Genomic DNA, 21,909 nt, shown 5'->3' with positions numbered 1-21,909 from the left:
ACACCACAGCAGGATGATCAGCCCCATGTCAGACTGTGTTAAATGGCCTGACAAAGTCACAATGCTGTGAACAGGATGCCCAATGCTTCAGGAGGGTGAGGGCAGGTCTGTCTTACTCATCCTGGTATCCCACACTTGCAGAATAGGAGGACAGGGAGAGCCTGGCCCCTGGGACAACAGAGGCATTCAATAGACCTTTGTTGATCTAACCCTTAATACAGCATCCAATGATTTCCTCACAATGCTGCTCCATTTTACTTACAGCTGAAAGAATATCCTTTTCTAAAGATTTATTTAAAGATAATTCTACTCAACATTTATGGGGTACCTATGTACAAGAAGGTGATAAGTCATGTAGGAGATACAGCAGCAGCTAGAAGCCAGTCTTGAAGCAGCATGTAGTTCACTATTTGGGGGAGAAGTGTGAGGAATGTACCCATTTTCTATATTATAATACAAGTTACAATGAGGTAAGGGCTATAAGCAAAACGTAAACAAAGTCAAGAGGTCCTACCCATGGGCAGGAGTGTAGAAGACAAAGAAAGCTTTCTAGAGGAGGTGGCGTCTGACCTGGACTGTTTTGCCAGACACAGACAGTAGACGCACAGAGTTCAAGCTGACTGCTCAAACATGGTGAATTGCTCAGCTGGGTTAGTGGGGCACAAATACAAAGGATGAGAGACAGACTTGGCAAAAAGGTGGGTAGCCATTACAACCTGCTGCTTCTTTGCCATATTATAATACATCAGCAATGCTGGTCATTAATAAAGCATGTTCTGAGCACCACTGTGGGCAAGGACCTGTGCCAGAGCAGTTGGTGTGAGAACGCACACTGTGAGCACATTCAGGAAGAGACCTGAGGCCAGGAAAGCCCTAAACCAAGAGGGATGGAGAAGGTTTGGGGTGCAGGGAAGGAAAATAGCACATGCAGAGAGCTGGAGGTGCCTCTGAGCATGGCAAGTCATTTGAGATTTGGTTTTGCTGGATAGTGGGGGAAAGAAGCTGGAGAGAGAAAATGAGGCCAAATCACCACAGGCCCAGAAGCCGCTGGGAGCCACCTGGGTCTGGGCTGGGGCCTGGGCCAGAGGGCTGTGGAGCCATCAAAGTGCATGAGGCAGGTGCTCTGACCTGCTTTTCAGACAGCTCATTTGGGAAGCTGAGAAAACGGTGGATGTGAGTGGGGAGGACTGAAGATGAAGAGACCTGGCAAAAACAACTGAATCATGGCAGGTGGGGAAAAAGAGATGCAGGGTTTGGAGGAAGAACGTACGCAGCTTGCTGCCCTCAGAGGAGACAGGAGAAATGAGGGTGAAGAATCTGGAGGTAGGCAGGAGACCCATGCTGAGTCAGTGAGTTCAGCTTTGGAGTCTGAAGTGCCCAAGGGACAAGCAGCATGACAGGCACAGGCTCCTACTGCACTCCAGGACCCACTCCTCTCTTCGTTTTAGTAACAGAAAGAAGTCTTCCTATTCCAATTGGACAAATGGCTCCCCAACTAGAGACAACATTTGCCTGCTTTCCTGGTAGCCACGTGTGGCCAGATGACCAACAACTTTTGGCTAATGAGATGTGAGCAGAAGTAATATATACAACTTCCAAATTTTTTTTTTTTTTTTACAGAAAGCTGCTTACTGTCCAATTTATCTTTCTCCCTTGCTGCTGGCTGAGGGATTAGCTGTCACAGACCAAGAGATGGAAGTCACATGCTAGAGACCCCCACCAGTCAGCATCCTGAATGATCTAGTGGGATAGAGACGACCCCCATTCTGGTCCCCCTGCCCACACTGAGACTGGCACAAATTAATCTCAACCTGTTGAGCAAGTCGGGGACTCTCTCTGCTATAGCTATAGCAACCTATAGTCTGACTGGTACAATATTTGGTTAGCTTTTGTGAAATTTTGGAATACATGACATCATTAAGTTCAAAAATTATTAATAAAATTTCATCTCAAGATTTAAAATAATTTAAAATTTAAAATAAGTTGTTCTTATTCGGTAGGGAAAAAAGCACCTAAGAGAAAACCTGTCAAAGCCACCTTCTATGTCAAGTTTGGGCCTCATGAGAGTAAGAGAAAGAACCTCCAGGAAACTCCAGAAAACATGCAATTTAGTTATTAATGAAATCAACTCTGCAGCTATTATATTTCAACAAAACTGATCTCAGCTGGGTTTCAGAAATGTTACAAACTGGGAAATATAAGGATTCCTCGTGAAACCACGTGACAACACACTGAAGCTTCCCTCCTGGTAGGTGCTGGTTCCTCACCCTCCTCCCAGTAGTGGGACCTGGTACCCACCTGACTGCATTGATTGATAAGCTTAAAAGAAATGTACAAAGTCTACCAATGACCCACTGAAAAATCCCTTGGGGACACATTCTGCTCCTGGGGCTCTTCAGACCTGAGTGTGGTAAGGGGACACCTAGAGAAGGAGTTCGCATGGCCTTTGCTAAAGGCATCTGGCTCTCGCCTATGGCCTTCCTATTTTCCATGCTGCTTCCCGAATGCTTATTGAATGAAATGCTCTCTAAAATCTCTATTTCTCTAAGACTGGGGACTCTGGTAGAATCCCCTCCAAATACTGGTGTAAACTCTACTCATTCTATAAATAAATACTGGTGGGAAGGAACATTCCTACCTGTTTAGAACCTAGAGTAAATATACTTTTAAAAAATCTATCCAACTCTAGTATTTTCTAAATATAAGCAATTTAGGTTTTATAAATATAATATTAAATCTCTGGTTACTTTTAATAAATTTAAAAAATTGCTCTAACTACAGCTTTACATAGTTCTCACATCTTAAAATGGGAAAGAACAGTGGAGAACAGTCCCAGTCTTGTGGGGATGTCACCTTCCATTCACTGAGTTCTCCCAACAAACATACTTGTTTGCCAAGTATGAGGCAGGGGCTATTGAGAGCAAGTACTAACCAGACAGTCCCTTCCCTCAAACCACCAACAGCATAATTATCAGACTGCATCCAAAGTGTCCTAGGGGTATGCACAGGCCGCATGGATGGAGCCCAGGAGAATGGCATGAACAAGTGGATCGAGTGTGTGAGTGAGGTGGATGTGCAGGAAGGCTTCCTGGAGGAGACAAAACCTGAAAGCAAGCTTGTTCACAGTATCAAACCCAGGTGTAAGGAAACTGGTACTTTCATACATGCCAGTAAGAAGTATAAATTGGTAAAAGATTTTTTTGGAAGGAAAATAGGTAATACCTAATGAAAATTTCAAAATTTCAAATTCACATGACTTTTAACCTGGCAACTACAATTCTACAAATGTATTCAACAAATATGTGTACAAATATTCAAAGATACTTGTGCAAGGATGTTTGTGGCACTTCTTGTAACAGGCAAAAAATTAGAAATAACCTTGGGAAGACTGAACAAATTATGGTATAAAAGTACAATAAAGCCATTAAAAACAATGCAGGGAGTTCGTGTATTGATATGGAATGATGTCTAAAACACATAAGGAAATAAGGTAAATTAAAGCAGAGTGCATATAGTAAATATTTCTCCACCTATGGAGAAATACACACACAAACATACACACACACATGCTAGCAAGTATACAGACACAGTGTGAAAGGAGACTTTCACTCTTCCCATTATAACTTTCTGGTTTTTTTTGTTTTTTTTGCAGCCATGCACATATTTCACATTAAAAAACTAATTAAACAATTAATTATAAAATTCAATTTAAAAATGAAGAGCTGCAGAATGGTCACTTTGACATTCATAGGGAGGATGAGTTGGAGACAGATGAGACTAGAGGCAGGAGAATGAGCGAGGCTCTGAGCTCGCAGTTATAAATGCTCTCCTAACAGCATTTGTTGTGCACAGTACTATCCCAACTGCAAATGAGGAAACAGCCCAGAGAGCTAGAAAGTGGCATGGCCTGGATTTGAAGTTAGGTGTGTTTGACCATAATATTTGTGTTCTTCCCAATACATCACTCCAATATTTCTAATTTTAGTTAGAAAGTAAAGTGATGTGTTCAAGGACTGGTCAGGACCAGGCCAGAAAAACACAGGTCTTCACATTTCATCCTGTTGGCTTCAGTCCACCTAGTCACTTTTTCTTTTGATAAAGATGACACAGTCACTCAGACTCAATTAAACCTTTGATGACCCTAAGGCTTCAGAAGATGCAGGACATGCAATATTTAAATTAACTGACTGCTGTGATTAAAAGCAAATTTTCACAATTACCTGCTGTCTACACAAAGAGTGATCTGTCCACATAAAAACCTGTACACAAATGCACATAGCAGCTATATTTTTAATAGCTCAAAACTGGAAGCCATCCAGATGTCCATCAATGGGTAAATGGTTAACCAGAGTGCTGTGCATCCATACCATGGTATACCACTCAGCAATAAAGTGAGCAAACTACTGAAAAACCCAGTATCTTGGGTGGATCTTAAGGGCTATACCTAGTGAAAGCCAATCACAAAAGATCCACATTGTATAATTCCATTAATAAACATTCTTAAAACATCAAAAGTAGAGCTGTAGAACAGATTAGCAGTTGCCAGGGGCTATGGATGGTGAGGGGTAAGGGGTGGTGTGGTTATAGTTACAAGGGAGACCTTGGGGAGGACGAAGTAGTTTTGTATCTGGATTGCAGTGTGGTTATACAAATCTCTGCGTGATAAATGATGGAACTGTACGTGCTCATTGTACCAATGCCACTTTCCTGGTTTTTAAGTTTTATATTGTTATGCAAATACACAACCATTGGGGAAAACTGGGTGATGGGTGCAGGGACCTCTCTACTATTTTTGCAACTTTTGGTGACTATATTTCAAAATAAGGAATTAAAAAAGAAAAAAAGAGATTTGTTGGAAATATGCAGTGATCACACTGCTCTCTATTTAAATTCCTTCAATAGTGATCAACTGCCTTGAGAATAAAATTCTTTTTTTTTTTAGAGAGAGAGGGAGAGGAGGAGGGGGAGGGAGAGAGGTAGGGAGGGGGAGGGAGGGGAGAGGGGGAGAGAGAGAAAGAGAGAGAGAGAAACAGTGATTTGTTGTTCCACTTATTTATGCATTCATTGGTTGATTCTTGTACGTGCCCTGACAGGGGATCAAACCTGCAACCTTGGCCTATCGGGAAGTCACTGTAACCAACTGAGCTACCCAGCCAGGGATACTGGAGAGTAGAATTCTAATCCTTAGCACAGCAGAGGAGTCTGTAGGCCCTCTGGCCCTCTCTCAGGCAATATCAAATCACCTGGGACCAGTGGACACACTGGCTATTGCACACCTTCAGGACTCTGCTATTCGGTCTGCCTGAAATGACTTCCCTCCCCTTTTTCTGGCCAACCTTCATTCTCCTTCAAAATCTAGTGCAGGCACCTGCTTCTCCTACAAGTTTTCCCCTCTAGCTTTTCCCTTCAAACTGTGCCAGGCATGCCCTTTTTTTTGCCACCACCACCTGTGTTCATTATATATTGCATTGCAAGTCTACCTCTACTTCCACACTGTGAGTTCCTTGAGGGAAGAAAATGTGTCTGATTCATTTTTCAATCTCCTACTAACTACATAGTGGGTGTTCAGTAAATATTTGTTAAAAAACATTTGTTAAAGGCAAAACTAAGTGGGAGAATAAAGGGGTAGGGCAGCAGGATACAGTGGTTAAGATCAGGACTATGGAGTCAGAGGGCAGACTGCTTCAAAAAAACTGTTAGAACTAATAAAGAAATCTAGTACAGCTGCAGGATACAAAATCAATACATTATTACTGTTTTCATTCACAGTAATAATGAACTATCAGAAAGAGAAATTAAGAAAACAATCCCACTTATTATTGCAGCAAAAAGAATAAAATATCTAGGAATAAATTTAACCAAAGAAGTTAAATAACTGTAGTATGTATTACAGTAATGAAAGAAATTGGAGAAGACAAATAAATGAAAAGACATTCCGTTCTCCTGTATTGGAAGAATCAATGTTGTTAAGTAATGTCCCCACTACCCAAAGCAATCTAAAAATTCAATGCAATCCCTATAAAAATCCCAATGGCATTTTTCATAGAAATAGAACAAATAATCCTAAAATTTGTATGGATCCACAAAAGGCCCTGAGGAAGAACAAAACTGGGGGTATCATGCTCCCTGATTTCGAAATACAGTACAAAGCTAGAGTAGTTAAAACAGTATGATATTGGCATAAGAACAGACAAAGAGATCAATGGAACAGAATAGAGAGCCCAGAAATAAATCCACACATGTGTGGTCAATTGATTTACAACAAAGGAGCCAAGAACATACAGAGAGGAAAGGCCAGTCTCTTCAACAAACTGTGCTGGGAAAATGGGGAGGTCCATTACAAAAGAATTATACTCAATCACTATCTTATACCATATACAAAAATTAACTCAAAATGGATCAAAAACTTGAACGTAAGACCTGAAACCATAAAACTGCTATAAAAAAACATAGGTGGTAAGCTCCCTGACATAGCTCTTGGAGATGATTCTTTAATCTGACACCAAAAAAAAGCAGCAAAAGCAAAAATAAACAAGTAGCACTACATGAAATTAAAAAGCTATGCAGCAAAGAAAACTATCAACAAGCCCGGTTGGGCGTGGCTCAGCGGTTGAGCGTCAAACTAGGATCCAGGGGATAGGGGTTCGATTCCCGTCAGGGCACATGCCCGGGTTGCAGGCTTGATCCCCAGTAGGGGGAATGCGGGAGGCAGCCAATCAATGACTCTCTCATCATTGATGTTTCTATCTCTCTCTCTCCTTCTCCTTTCCTCTCGCTTAAATCAATAAAGATATATTTAAAAAAAGAAAAAGAAAACCAACAACAAAATGAAAAGGCAATCTACTGAATGGGAGAAAATATTTGTAAATCATGTAACTGATAAGTGGCTAATATCCAAAATATATAAAGAACTCATAAAATGCAACAGTAAAAAACCAACAGTCTGACCCTGGCCGGCGTGGCTCAATGGTTAGAGCATTAGCCCGTGCACCGAAGGGTCGATTCCCAGCCAAGGGCAAGTACCTGGGTTGCAGGTTTGATCCCTGCCCCGGGGCTCCTAGTGGAGGCAACTAATTGATGTGTCTCACATCGATGTTTCTCTCTCTCTCTCTCTCCACCCCCTTCTACTCTCTCTAAATATCAATGGAAAAAATACCCTCAGGTGAGGATTAACAAAACAACAACCACAAAAACCATTCTGATTAAAAACCATTCTGATTAAAGAAGATCTGAGTAGACATTTTTTCCAAATAAGACGTAAAGATGACCAATAGGTACATGAAAAGATATTCGACATCATTATCAGAGAAATGCAAATGAAAACCACATTGAGAGCCCAGCTGGTGTGGCTCAGTGGTTGAGTGTCGAGCTAGGAACCAAGAAGTCATGGTTCGATTACCAGCCAGGGCACATGACGAGGTTGTGGGCTCCATCCCCAGTAGGGGCGTGTAGGAGGCAGCAGATCAATGTTTTTCTCTCATCCATGTTTCTTTCTCTCTCCCTCTACCTTCTTGTCTCTCTAAAAATCAATTTTTAAAAAAACATTAAAAAAAAGAAACATGACATGGAAGCATAGATGAGACTGATGAATGTCAGAGGGATGGAGGAGGGCGGGTGGGTGGAGGGGGAGAGAGTAACCAAAGAATTTATATGCATATATGCACAACCCAAGGACATGGACAACGGTGGGGAGAGGGACTGGGGAGGGGGAAGGAACTGGGTGGAACGGGTCATTGGGGAGAAAAAGGGACATCTGTAATATTTTAAACAACAATAAAATAAAATAAAATAAAATAAAATAAAATAATAAAATAAATAAAAAAGAAACAACAAAAAACACAACGAGACATCAGATCACACCTGTAAGAATGGCTAGTATCAAAAAGACAAGAAATAACCAGTGTTGGTGAAGATGTGGAGAAAAGGAAACACTTGTGCATTGTTGGTAGAAATGCAAATTGGTGCAGCCACTAAGGGAAAGAATATGGAGGTTCCTCAAAAATTAAAAATAGAACTACCATATGATACAGTAATTCCACTTCTGGTTAACTACCTAAAGAAAACAAAACACAGCCCGGCCGGGCGTGGCTCAGTGGTTGAGCGTCGACCTAGGATCCAGGTGATCGGGGTTCGATTCCCGGTCAGGGCACATGCCCGGGTTGCGGCTGTAGCCGATCAATGACTCTCTCATCATTGATGTTTCTCTCTCTCTCTCTCTCTCTCCTTTCCTCTCTATGAAATCAATAAAGATATATTAAAAAAAAAAAGAAAACAAAACACTAATTTAAAAAGATGTATGTATCCCATATTTACTGTAGCGTTATTTATAACAGCCAGGATAAGGAAACAACCTAAGTATCCATTGATGGATGAATGGATAAAGAAACTGTGGTATATTCAGGGTGGGGCAAAGTAGGTTTACAGTTGTGAGTATGCGAAATGCAGAATTTATTCTTTTATTTAAAAAATTTTTTTAATTGAATTTATTGGGGTGACATTGGTTAATAAAATTATATAGGTTTGAACTATACAGTTCTATAACACATCATCTGTATACTGTTTTGTGTGTTCACCACCCAAAGTCAAGTTTCCACCCATCACCATTTACACCCTCTTTAACCTCTTCTACCTCCCCTTTCCCTCTCATTCTTGTATTATTTATTATTATATTATTGTCCATATGAACAATTATAAACCTACTTTTGCCCCACCTTGTATACATAATGGAATATTATTCAACCATAAAAAAAAGTCTTGCCATTTGTGACAACATGGATAGACCTTGAGGGCATTATGCCAAGTCAAATAAGTCAAGAACAGAAAGACAAACACCATATAATCTTATACGTAAAGTATAAAGACAAAACAAATTAACAAATAAAAAATACAATCTTATAGATACAGAAAACCTTGGTGGGTGCCAGAGATGGGGGCTAGGAGGTAGGAGAAGGGGGTAAAAAGGTAAAAAGAAAAAAAGTGCACTAACTCTCTTCTTAACTATAGCATATAGACTTTTGGAGTGTGTATTTCTTACAATTGTCAAAATAGCTGTCTAGAGCAGGGTTTCTATATTTTCTATCTAAATTTTTTGTGGTACATAATACAATAAAAGATGCCTACATTAAAAAAATAATAATACTCTGGAGTTGGAGGGCAGTGGGCCTGCCACTTACCTGATGGCCTCTGTCAAGTGATTACACTCATCTATAAAATAGGGGTAACCGCAGAATCAACCTTGGAGGATAGCTAGCACAGGGCCCAGCACAGGTCAATGTCTCAACTTCAGCTGGCATTAGGACAGATATTACTATACTCATTACTGCTCCTCAAACAAATGTTTGAATTCTGAAAATGTGACCTAAAATCTGGGAAATGCAAATGCTGATGACATGGCTAATATTGGGTGAACACCTCAGTGAAAGACACGACAGACAGGAGGCAATGCACAAAATTTACTTTTCATTCCAGAGTGTGTTTCAGAAAATTCTGATGTTTCAGAAAATTTTTTGAAGACATCTGCTTCAAAATACATAATAGTAACTATGTTTCTGAAAGTAGTTAAAAGTTGGTGAAACAGATTTTGATTCCAGAACCAGAGCTGGTGGATTTATTACCTGGGCTGCACCTTCATGCCTAGATACAAAAATCATGCTAGTAGCAGCATCAGTTGAGATATACAACATTTAAATAGCCTAACAAATTAAATCACTTACAGTTCTACAGAAATATATATAGAAATATATATATGTGTGTATGTATATATACACACATACCTTTTGCTTTAGGAAAAGAAGTTATTTTAAAAGCAATTTCAGAACCTATTTAACATTTAAAAAGTTAATATCAATGCCTAATTTTTAAGAAAAAATAACTATCTCATTTGTAATCCATTTATCCTTAGAATCTATTTTTACTATTCTTGAAATGTTTTAGAGTATGTAGTCTTTGCTTAAGAAAGATACTAAGGTAAAATTAGCTATTGGGGGGCTGATGGTGGTGGAAGAATATTTTATAGGACCAAAAAACAAACAACAAACAAAAAAAGCAAATGAATTAAATAACATCAAATTTGTTGAATTTCACCTTCAAACGTTTAGTCAACTTCCTTAGCTGTAAGAAATTCCTATGTTAAAACAGTGACTACTCTCACTCAATGTTTGTATCTACTAATTTATACACCAATATTTTCCAAAGAGGATTTCAGGCATCAATTAAAAACATTTTAAGAGTCAATTCAAAGGCCAATATAAAATGAGAGAGCCACAGTTTTTTTTTTAAAAATGAGTTCTTGCTGGGCAAAAGATATACAAACTTGCTTCCCAAATGATACATCCTCCTAATGACTCAATAGGTCTAGGACTGAGGGCCAACTGCTGTTACCATTGGAGGGAGCCAAGCGGGTTATCCACCTCCAGACAGGAGAGCACACCCCACTTAGGAATGCACAGAGAATCTGACCAAATCCATCTAGATCCAACTATAAATTTTCAGGAAATACACAGAGAAATACATTAAATTACATTGAAGAGGTGCAATCAGTAAAACCCAACTATGGAAACGCTTTAGAACCCAGTCGCTTCAACAAATAAACTACAAGGAAAACAAACAAAAAACTAGAGTGGGAATCTCCAGGTTAAAAGACACTTAAAAGGCCTATCAATCAATCACAATGCATGGACCTTATCTGGATCCTGATCCCAATAAACAATTAAAGAAACTCTAAGGGACAATGAGAAATTTGAATACTGGCTGGTCACTGTTTATATTAAGAAATTATTGCTTTTCCAAGTTTAAAAGAGTCCTTATCTTTTAGAGACATATACTGAAAAATTCATGAATGAATTTACATATTTAGGATTTGCTTGAAAATAATATGAGGTGAGGGTGTAAGTAGATGAGGTTAGGGATGACACAAGATTGGCTAGGAGTTGATAACTGTTGAAGCTGGATACTATTCTGGTGGTGGTGTTTTTTTGTTTGAAGGTCTTCATAATAAACAGTTGATATAGGCTGATATTGAAATCAGTTCACACAATCACAAAAGACTAAGCCCAAATTTAATTATTCTCAAAGAGAATTATGTAAAAAGGTCACCTTAACCAGGAGTAAAGTATAACTACATATTTAGACCAAACATAACTGCCCTGTTGCTGAAACAATAGTGTTAAGAAAAAAATGTGCTTTCTGTTTTACCTTATGCATCATGAAAACACATTTGTGTTACTCACTATTACTTGCTTCATCTGCCACTTTCCTGTATCTAGAAAATTAATTTTATTTTAAATAGACAAATTGAAGTGTACCCTCTAACATTATTTAGGGGGGACAAATAAACACATTTTAATCTATCAACAAATTATTTAAAGTCCTGGAATCCTGAAAATTAAGTCCTCAATAACTAACTAAATAAATAAATAATAAAAAATCAAAGCTCTCCAGAGAATACTATGACAAAACAGGATTATTTTTTAACCCTGAAGGATCCTTCTGAAGGGTTAAAAAAAAAAGGTTAAATGAAGATAAACATTATCTAGATCAGATATTGTTCTACCAGAACAAATTAAAAGCCAGGAGAATACATGGAGTTGAGGGACCCAGGAAGGCACCCTGATCTGGGGGAGACCTGGGTTCAAATTTCACCTCCTAACAGCTTGCTGTGAAGCAGACTACTAAAACTCTGTGAACCCTCTTGGGGCTCCAGTGACAATTAAATGAGAGTACCTGGACAAACTAGCTCCCCTGGCCTCAGGCTACCTTTCCAGCTCTTTGCACCACTTCCCTCCTACGTTGCCTGCCCTTGAGGTCTATAATCCTGAAACCAAGCTGAATCAGGTCAGTATTTTGCTTGGCTAACAGCATTTAAAATTTTTTTAATTAGCTACTGCCAACATTTAAAAATCCAGAGAGTGTAGTTAACAAATATGAAGTTCAGACTTTTTAAAAACTGCTGGGTGAGGTCTGGTTCTTCAGGATTCTCACCATCCGTCTTACACCTGGTCCTACAGGTTGATTCCGAACCCCACGTTGATTAAGGTCCTTCCTTCACCCTACCCTTTCCCACTTCTGTGCCTCTCCCTCCCTGGCAAATTTCTCAGCACTTTCAAGGACTAACAACAGCACCAACAGTCATCTTCTCGAGTTTCCATGGCACAGCCCTTCCACTATAGCAGACATCACACTGTCCCGACACTGTGTGTGCATGTCTGACTTCACTGCTGGGTTCTCTGGCTCTCTGGAGGAAGGGACCCTGTTGCTATCATATTTCTTTCCCAAGGCTAATCAGAAAGCCTGACCTAAATAATGTCGAATTTAGTAAATGTCTCCTGAATGTAAGGAAATTAAAGCTAAAACATTATAAAAATGTAAGATTTTTATATCACAGTTTGTTCTGAGTGTTACCAAATAAAGGGGTCAAGGACATTAAAATGTTTCATAAAATGAGAACAAGCATCCGCCTGCTTCCATGTTTCACAAGTTAGTCAGAAGTCACTAAGCGAACAGATAAAGCGCAGACAACAGGCAGGCAGGGTCATTCATTCATTCATTCATTCATCCTCTGAACTGATACTACTGAATACTTACTGTGTGCTTTCTAAGCACTGGGGATGAAGCAGTGCGAACAAAACAGGCTACCTGTTTTCATACAGCTACATCCTAGTACGGGAGACAAAAAAATAAACAGGCAAATAAATAGAATCAGAGTGAATGCTAGGGAAAAAAAATTAAATGATGATTGAATGGATGAGGGATGAAAAAGGGTAGTCAAGGTAGGCCTGCTGTTAAATGAGACATCTGACCAGAGGAAGAACCAGGAGCCAGCTGTGCAAAGAACCCGGAGGCAACTCCAAGCCCTAGAAACAGCAAGTGCAAAGGTGCAAAGGTAAACAAACGGGGCTGCAGCGTTCCAGGCAAGTGGGAAGATGGCCGGGATAGGACAGCAGCGCTCTAGGTGCGGGGAGTGGGAGGGGAGGTGGGCAGGGCCCGCGCCGGTCTCGCTTGGGCACTGAGCGAGCAATGACGAGGCACTGGGGGAGAGCGAGGCTGGGGACCTTCCTCGCCAGGGCGGATGAGGAGGGGGTTCCTGCCACACTCACACCAGCAAGAGGCAGTATCCTGCCCAGCTTTCCGTATTTGTGCCCTGGGCTCCTGCCCCGGCGCTTTCCCACACATTCAGACGGCCTGAAAACAACCCTGCCCAAAGGAGCAGGCATTTCCCCACTTTCCCGAGGGGAAAACCGAGGAAGAGCGAGAGTCGGCGCCGCGGCCAAGGACTCGGGAAGCAGGCCTGACTCCCGAGCATCAGCGCAGCGTGCAGCTGCGAGCCTCACAATCTGGAGGGCGGGCCCCCCAGAGCGCGCGGCGGGTCCACCTGAGCCTGCCAGGCCGGCGAGCGGGCCCGCGGCCGGGGCTTCTGACAGCCGGCTGGCGGGGGCGGCGGCGGCAGCCGCGAGGACAGGGGCGTCGGCCGGCCCGCAAGCGCCCGCAGAGCCCCGGCCCGCAGAGCCCGGTCCTGCGGCCCGTCACCCGCAGCGGACCCCGGCCGCGCTGCCCTCCCGTCGCCCCTCCCTAGCGGGGCGGGGCAAGGCCCGACCAGCCCCCGCAGGGCCTAGTTCGCCGCCGGGCTCACCTCGCCTCCCACCGCTGCGCCCGGGGACAGGGAGGGCGGGCGGACTGGCGGCGCTGGCGGCTCAAGCCCCGGGCTCGGCCGGCCGCCCCGCCCGCTCGGCCCCGCCGCCGCCGCCGCCGCCGCAGCAGCCGCCGCCGCCGCCGTGGGTGTGAGGGGAGCCGGGGCGCTTCGACCCTTCCGGTCCGGCTCCCTTCGCCGCCGCCGCTGCCGCCGCCGCCGCGGCGCCCGGCCTGAGCGACCCGAACGCTAGCCAATCAGCGCGCAGGGACCCGGGCCGGCACGGCCAATAGCGCCGAGGGGCGGGTCGCTGGAGGGCGGCGGGCGGAGCACGAGGGCTCTGTGCGCTTGAGGTCTGCAGGCGCGGCGTGGGGGGCTCGCTGAGCCCGCTGTTCCCCCGCGGGGCCCGGACCGGCAGGACGGAGAGCCGGTCCTCCAGGCTGCAGGTGCAGAGTGGCAGCGGCGAGGCGGCCTGGAGGGGGCCCAAGCCCGCCCATTAGAACGAGAACCGGGGGCCCCGGCGTGTGATGGCCTCCGGGAGGCGGGGCGGCGAGGGCGTGGGGAGCAGAGGCGGGGCCTTGGACTCCGCTCCTCCCTGTGAACTGGGGTCTAGGGGTGCTGCCAGAAGTCAGGGATCGGGAGGGGGGTTGCCATGGAGATGGCCGAGTGCGGACGAGTGTCCCTTGTCTGTCAGTGCGCTTGGGCTGGGGTCACAGCAGTCTCGAAGAAGGGCAGGGTCGTAAACGGGAGGGCGGCAGTGCAGTGCCCAGGGCTTCCTCGGGCCGGGTCGGCTGACGCTGGCCTTCTGAGGCGGCCGCCGCAGTCCTGCGGCCTCTCGGTCGGGTTCCAGCTGGCCCGGGATCGTAGGGAATGGTGGGAAAGGCCAGAGTACAGGGTGTTGCCGGATCGTTTGGATAAGCCCCGCGTCGTTTGGATAAGTACCGGTGGAAGAGAGGCTAGGAGGCTGGACGCAGGGCGTGGGGGAGGGGGCGTGGGGGCGGGCGGAGGGGCCTTGAATGGAGCGGGAGGACTGTGGGGAAGGAGCAGCTGTCACGGGTGGCCGGGCTGCGGACCAAAACGGGGGAAAGGAGCAGGACCCGGCATACGGGGAGGTCAGGGGGCAGGGGAGTGTGGAAGGTGGTGGCGGGAGTGTGGAAGAATGTGCGGAGGTCGGCAAGCCTGTGACCGAGAGGCAGGCTGGGGCCACCAGAGAGCCTCAGAGGGGTCGGGTCGAGGGAGGGATCCAGCGTGGTATCCCTCTTAGGCCAACCCCCACCTTGGCCACCAGAGGGAGTTTCTTTAAATTGACTATGGCCTCGTGTGTGCTTGAAATTGTAGCTCCTACTCTTGCCCACAGTCGTCCTCCCCGCAGCCTCACCTGCCTCCTGCTCCAAGTGCACAACAGAAAACAGGGAAGGAATATTTCCACCATCAAGGCTTATGGGAAATTAGTGATGTCTGGCTGTCAGAGCTGTCTGTGGTTTTACCAGGGAGCACTTGTGGGTGCTTTCTCTCAGAATAGGAAGGGGCACCCATTCCCAGACATACGCCAACCCTGAGTTTACAGCACTCACCCCATGCAAAGTGAGTACCAAAAATCATTATACATACACACATGCACACACACACACACACCTGTACATATTTCATGTTGAGTTTTCTGAAAGGATTCTGCTTTTTGCTTTGTTTTGTTTTTTTGTTTATGAAATACAGTGAACAGAACTGAGGTGACAAGTGGGGTACTACTGATCCATGTTTGGAAGAGTGTACAGAATTTTGTTTGAAGCCAGCAAGTGAGAGGATCCTGCTGCAAGTGTGATGAGAATTTGGGGAGGACACACGAGCACAACTGACAGCTCATCTAGCCTGCCAGGTAGGGAAAAGCAGTTGAGGAACGTCTCCACCAGGAGGGAGCCCCAGATGAAGCTAGAAAGCCAGCAGGAATGTGCTGGGCCAGTTGTTTAGGTGGAAAGGGCACTCAGACCCAAAGGTTCAGAAGTAAGGACCTTCATGCTGTGTTTGGGAGACCACACATCACCTGCTCTTGCTGGAGATGGGAGAGTTATGAGGACCTTGAGTGGGTGGGACAGCACTGAGCTGGCTTCAGCTCACTGATATGCCTTGATTACCCCAGAGATTTTTTTCTTTAATTGCCAGCTTTTAAAAATGGGGAGCTTTCACTTGAAACATCTCAGTTGTTGGTTTCACCTGCACTGTTAGAAGCTCTGGCAATATGGAGCCTGCATTCCCAGAGGACACCAGTCAGCTGGAACTGAGTGGCAGCTGCCATTTAGGCAAAGCTCCCAGTTTACCACAGTGCCCACCACTGCCTGTTGCCCACTCCTGGCTGCAGCTTAACTCATCCCTTACCTACTGGCCCTTGGGGGCCCTGGCTATGGGGACCCTGGCTGTGGAGGTAAAGGACAGCTGTTGAAGGGTGTTAAGAAAGGAAGTGAGTGATGTGGGTTATTTTGGAAAGATTACTAGGGCACATGAAATTGCAGGGATAAGGGGCTTAAGGCTACAAGACCAGTTAGGGTGCTATTGAAAGGCCCTTGTAAGAGAAGGTGAGGCCTGGCCTGGGGCCATGGCAGCAGGTGTCTAGAGGAAGGAACTGATTTTAAAACGATTTCAAGACTTCAGAGAAATGCAAATTAAAATCACAATGAGCGATCACTACACACCCACCAGGATGGCTGTAATAAAAAAGATAGACAATATCAAGTGCTGATGACGTGGAGCAGTTTGAAGTCTCATACACTGTTGGTGGGAAAGCAAAATTATCCACTTTGGAAAACAGTGTGGCAGTTTCTGATAACGTTAAACATACACCAGTTATACCACACAGCTATCCTATTCCTGGGTGTGTATCCAAGAGAAAAACATCCACACAAAGATCTGTACATGAATGTTTATAGCAGCTTTATTCAAAACAGTCAAAAACTAAAAACGTCCCATATGTCCACTAGCCAGTGAGTAGATGAACTGTGGTATAGCCATCCAGTGTGCTATTGTCTGGCAACAGGAAGGACTGGCCTGCTGACAAGAGCGCAAATGGATAAGTAACAAAAACATCACGTTAAGCGAAAGCAGTGAAACAAGGCTGCATCATCTGTTAGTCCATTTACATGACATTCTGGAAAAGTAAAATCAGATCAGCGGTTGCCAAAGGTCAAGTGGGGTAAGGAAATTGATGACTGGAGCCACATGGGGGTTTTCTGGGATGATGAGTATTTATATTTTAATTATGTATCTATATTTTAATTATGATGGCGGTAATATGACTATATATTCGTCAAAATTCAGAACGTACACCTAACAAGGTGACTTTTAATATGTGTAGATTATACTAAAATGATGTAAAGGAAAAAATCTATTTAAGAGGTGGAATTGTCAAGTGTTAGAGGTAGGGTGAGGGAGGACAAGTCAAGGACACCATGACTCCTGGATTGGTTTTCGGAGTAGGACCTCTACGCTCGGCCTGCTCACCCTCTGCTGAGATGAAGACCTTTTTGAGCCTGCATCCCAGCTGTCCACCAATTCCCCCTTTCCCCTCGCCTTCAGCTCTGTAGTCCTGGCTGTGTACCCTCTGGGATGAAGGCCACTGGCTCTTCCTCCTGAGACCCCACTGCCCCTCCCCTATCCTTGACTTGGCTCCTTGATTGAACAGTGTTGGACACTGCCTACCTCCCACTCACATGGGCCTCCACCAGGGAGAAGAGAGTGCAGGAGGGAAGGAGAGCTCTGTCTTCACCCCCTGGGAGGGGAGTGCCGGGGGCACTGGGGCTGGCCTAGGGGCCACAGTGCTGACAGGTGTCAATGACAACAGTCTCATCATCCACCCTTAACTGGCCAGGGTTCCAACAGGGCTCTCCACTTAGCTGTGCTCTTCTGGGCAAGGCATTCACTTCTCCAAGCCTCAGCTTTGTGGGGAGGGCTTGAGTGGTGGACTCAGCCTGATGTGGATGCTTTGAGGACTCAAGGGGATGGGGCACAGATCATGCATGCAGTGGGATGAGTGTCCTCATGCTGGCCTCCCCTAGCTCCTTCCTGCACCCTTTACCAGGACCAAAGATGTACAGAGGGGTGCAAGTCATGACTGTTTCAGTTGTGTCTTGTAGAAGGCCACGCTGCACTTAAACCAATGGAGACCATTATTGAGAGGTTTGTCGCACAGGATGGGGTGCACTGGGGGGCAGGGCTAGAGCTGGCCTCAGGACTGCAGGCTAAAGAACCAGGCCAGGGTCTTGGAAGTCATGGGCAAACTGTCCATGTCCTGTCTCCTATGTGTTGGCTTCCTTCTCTGTATGTCATCTGCTGTTCCACCATCCACAGAGGATGAGCCTATTGTCCCAATCCCGAGAGGAGAGCTCTGATGCCCCCCTGGATAGGACCTCCATTCCTGGGCCTGGCAGTCAGGCTCAGGTAAGGACACGGCAGGAGAAAGGGCAGAAACAGGAAAGGAGAAGCCTGGGGGTTTATTCTCTGGTAATAAGAAAGAGGGTATCTGAGCCAGGGGCACAGATAAGGGCCTAGGAACTGTATGAAAACAGGGCTGTAGGGTGGCTCCATAACCAAATGCTGACTTCAGTGGCTCTCAGCCTTCCTCCTCTAGGCAGCTCATGGAGCACCAGCCTCTGGACCCTTGCTCTTCTCTGGAAGTGTGACCAGCCCTAAAGCCTAAAGGAAAGGCCTCCCCCCCCCCCCGACTCCCCCAGATTGGCCAGCAGTGAATCTCACCATCAATAGGCCCCACTGTGTGCTCAGAACTATCCCCCAACCTTGAATCTGACTGGACAGCCCAAGGTCACATAGCAAAGAAAACTAAGACAATTGAACAGAAAACTACATCTGAAAAGAAACAAACTATCTGGAGAAGAAAATTCCCAAAAGAAAAAATGTATCATTGCAGGCTTCAGAGCGAATGAAAAAATATTGTGTCCTTGAAATGAGAACCAGCCATTAAAAAAATTATTCAGCACACGAATTATGTCCTTGCTCTCTCAGCTGAGATGGCCTAGAAGCAATATCCCAGTAGCAAAAGTACGCTTTGAGCCCAGGTCTTTTCTCCGATAAAGGAAAATAGGCTGATTCCAGGGCCAGGGCAGGGGATGTACACAATGAACCTGGAGCATCCTGTCGTGCAAGAAAGTAAGGACGTACTTATAAAGGACACCCTCAATGCGGGGGCATGTCATAAGGGACAACGAGCCACCTGAAAGAGCTGGAACAATTGGAGCAGCAAAGTAAATAACATAGTATTGGGTTATGACTCAGTATAAAATAAATATCATGAGTTCATAGTAATAGAAATAAATGATTTAATAAATAAAAATAAATGGAGACAAACACATCTGTACTGAATTCCAAATAATCAATGGAGATACTCTCAAGGAGGTGAAGCACGACTCCCTCTGTACGTGGGGGATAAGCATAGTGACTTCCAAAGAGTTGAGCATGGAAAGGGAGAAAAATAGAATACCTCAGGCGACCACTTACCATAGCAGTGATAAGACATGTTGATGGTATGTACCCTTGATATAAAGTGATGAGAAGGGCACTTTACTTCTGAGGGTAAAAACACATGACCCCAGTCTAACCATGAGACAGCCAGCATCAGACAGCTTGGCTGGTGTGGCTCAGTTGGTTGAGTGTCATCCCGTGCACCAGGAGGTTGCCAGTTGGATTCCCTGGTCAGGGCACATGCATGGATTTCAGGCTTAATCCCCAGTAGGGGGTGTGCAGGAGGCAGCTGATCAATGTTTCTCATTGATGTTTCTAGCTCTCCCTCTCCCTTCCTCTCTCTGAAATCAATAAAAACATATTTTTAAAAAAGCATCAGACCCAAATGTGAGAGAGTCTACAAAACAGCCACCAGTAGTCCTGAAAACTGTCAAGGTTGTATAAAAACAAAGAAAATCTGAGAAACTGTCAGACCAAGAGGAACCCAAAGAGACATGTAATGTGTCCTGGAATAGGAAAAGGGCATTTGATACAAACTAAGGAAATATGAATAAAGCATGGACTTTAGTTAATTACAAATATATGTCATAAAGTATATATTTATGTATTTAGAGCATTAAAAAGAACTCTTGGAAATTAATTTGTGGTGGCAGAAATGAAAAAATGTTTGCAGTGGACAGGTTGGGAGAGAAAATTGAAGAAACCTCCCATTTGATAGAGTGAAAACAAGGTGCACAATAGAAAAGATAAAAAATTAAAGCCATTCCAACAGCTTTGACCTCTGAATAACAGTGAGGCCAGAAAAACAGGACAAGAAACCCACCACACACAGAAGTAATTCAAGGGGTTCCGGTCAAGATGGTGCCGTAGGTAAATGCCGTACTCAAATCCTCCCACAACCGCAATAAAGTGACAACTAAACTACAGAACAGCCACCATTTAGAACCGCCTAAAATCTAGCTGAAGAGAAGTCCTACAACTAAGGCTATAAAGAAGCCACATTGAGACAGGGCCTACAACTAAGGATATAAAGAAGAAGCCACATCGAGACTGGTAGGAGGGATGGAGAGGTGAAATGGGCTAGTCCCACACTCACACGTGTCAGACAAAAATTGGGAGAGAGATCTCACATGCAGAGGTACCCCCTGAGGAGCAAGGCCCCCAGGCCAGGGTTCCCCATGCCAGGAAGAGATGTCCCCATAACTTCTGGCTGTAAAAACCAGCTTGGATTGTGGCTGAGGGTGACGGAGGGCTGCTGGAGTCCCAGGTCCTTTAAAGGGCCTGTGCACAGACTTACTCAGACTCACTGGCTCTGAAATCCAGCGCTGGGGCACCAGGGACATATGGGGAGGAACTGAGTTGTCTGGCATTGGGGCAAAAGTTGGAGGGGCAGCTTTCTCCCAGACAGAAGTGCTGGCAGAGACCATTGTTCCTTTTTTTGGCCCTCCTCCCACAGAGCTGGCAGGCAAGCACCATATCTGAGTCTTATCAACCTGGCTCACACTGTTCACCCTGCCCTGGTGATTCCTTAAGACCCTGCCCTTCCCAACTTGCTGGCCCAACCCAAGCCATTTCCAGTGGCTTTTCTATATGAACAGCCTGTCTTGGTTCACACTCAGATTTTCCTAAAATCTCTCAAACAAGAAGCATCTGGCCTTGGCGTGCTACATACCTCTCACTAAGTGGCCCCAGGCCCAGCACTAGCAGTAGCCAAACTTGGTTTGCAGCTTGGCCTCTCTTGAGCACCTTCAAGCACAGCACAAGTAGCAATCATCTGCAGATCGCTTTGTAGCTCATGCCAGGTGGTCCCAGGCAGGGCACAGATGGCGGCTTACCTTGGCCTGCACACCCCGTAGACAGCTTCAGACTGTGTTGAAGAACTACTCAATATCCTCCACAAGGGACACACTCAAGGGGTGGATTTAGCAGGCACCAGAGATCCCCTGAAGTAAGTCCTGCTCCATGAGATCAGCCCCTGCACAGCCGATCCTCCACAGTAGTTGCAGCCAGTTCTCCCAGCTCATTGTCCTGGAGGGAGATCCCTTCCACTGATGTGCCAACCACAATCAAAGCTCAACTACAAGAGGGTATACACAACCCACATGGGACGGGGAGGGCACATACCTGGAGTACCCAGCTTGGGTGATCAGAGAGGATGTGCCACTGAACCCTACAGGACATCTACTGCATAAGACCACTCTACCAAGTCTGGGAGACATAGCAGCTCTACCTAATACATAGAAACAAATGCAAGGAGGCAGTTAAAATGAGAAAAAGAAGCGTGTCCCAAATGAAAGGACAGAAGAAAATGCTGGAGAAATAACCAAAAAAAATGGAGAAAAGCAATCTACTTGATGCAAAGGGAGTTCAAAACACTGGCTTTAAGGATGCTCAATGAATTTAGGGATGATCACTTCGTAAGTTATATAATGTCTAATCACTGCATTGTACACCTGAAACTAATATAATACTGTATTTCAGCCGTAATTGAAAAATAAAAAGTTATTTAAAGTAAAAAAAGTAATTCAAGAAAAATTCCCATTGTCTAACCACTATGCTGTATACACTTGAAACTAATAAAAATAATATTGAATGTAAACTATAAAAAACTTTTTTTTAAAGAATTTTTTTTAAAAACAAAAAATGAAAATTTCCCAGACCTAAAGAGCATGAGTTGCCAAACTGAAGCCAACACTCAGTGAAAAGAGACAAGACACCTCTGGGATATTTCAGGACACAGGGAACAAAAGAAAATAAACAGGTCACCTACAGAGGCACACTGGGGTGACTTTGGACCCCTTCACTGCAGCACTGCAAAGAAG

At 44.8% G+C, this 21,909-nt stretch overlaps 1 protein-coding gene across 3 annotated transcripts in view; it reads right to left on the bottom strand.

Moving 5' to 3' along the window:
• The window catches only part of MAPK9 (mitogen-activated protein kinase 9), a 52,125-nt gene extending 38,275 nt beyond the window's left edge, over window positions 1–13,850 (bottom strand). For 2 of the 3 annotated variants that reach the window (XM_081136622.1, XM_081136620.1), the window contains exon 1: window positions 13,628–13,850. The gene's annotated coding sequence lies outside the window, so the exon portion shown is untranslated. Of the gene's footprint in view, window positions 1–12,582; window positions 12,655–13,627 lie in introns of all 3 variants that reach the window. The other variant, XM_081136621.1, reaches the window with a different exon arrangement.
• Between the last annotated feature and the right edge of the window lie 8,059 nt (window positions 13,851–21,909).

Source organism: Miniopterus schreibersii, assembly GCF_964146895.1.
Source record: "Miniopterus schreibersii genome assembly, chromosome: 4".
Taxonomy (NCBI): Eukaryota; Metazoa; Chordata; class Mammalia; order Chiroptera; family Miniopteridae; genus Miniopterus; species Miniopterus schreibersii.
Note: the sequence above shows the minus strand (reverse complement) of the source record. Positions and strands in the feature narration are given on the sequence as shown.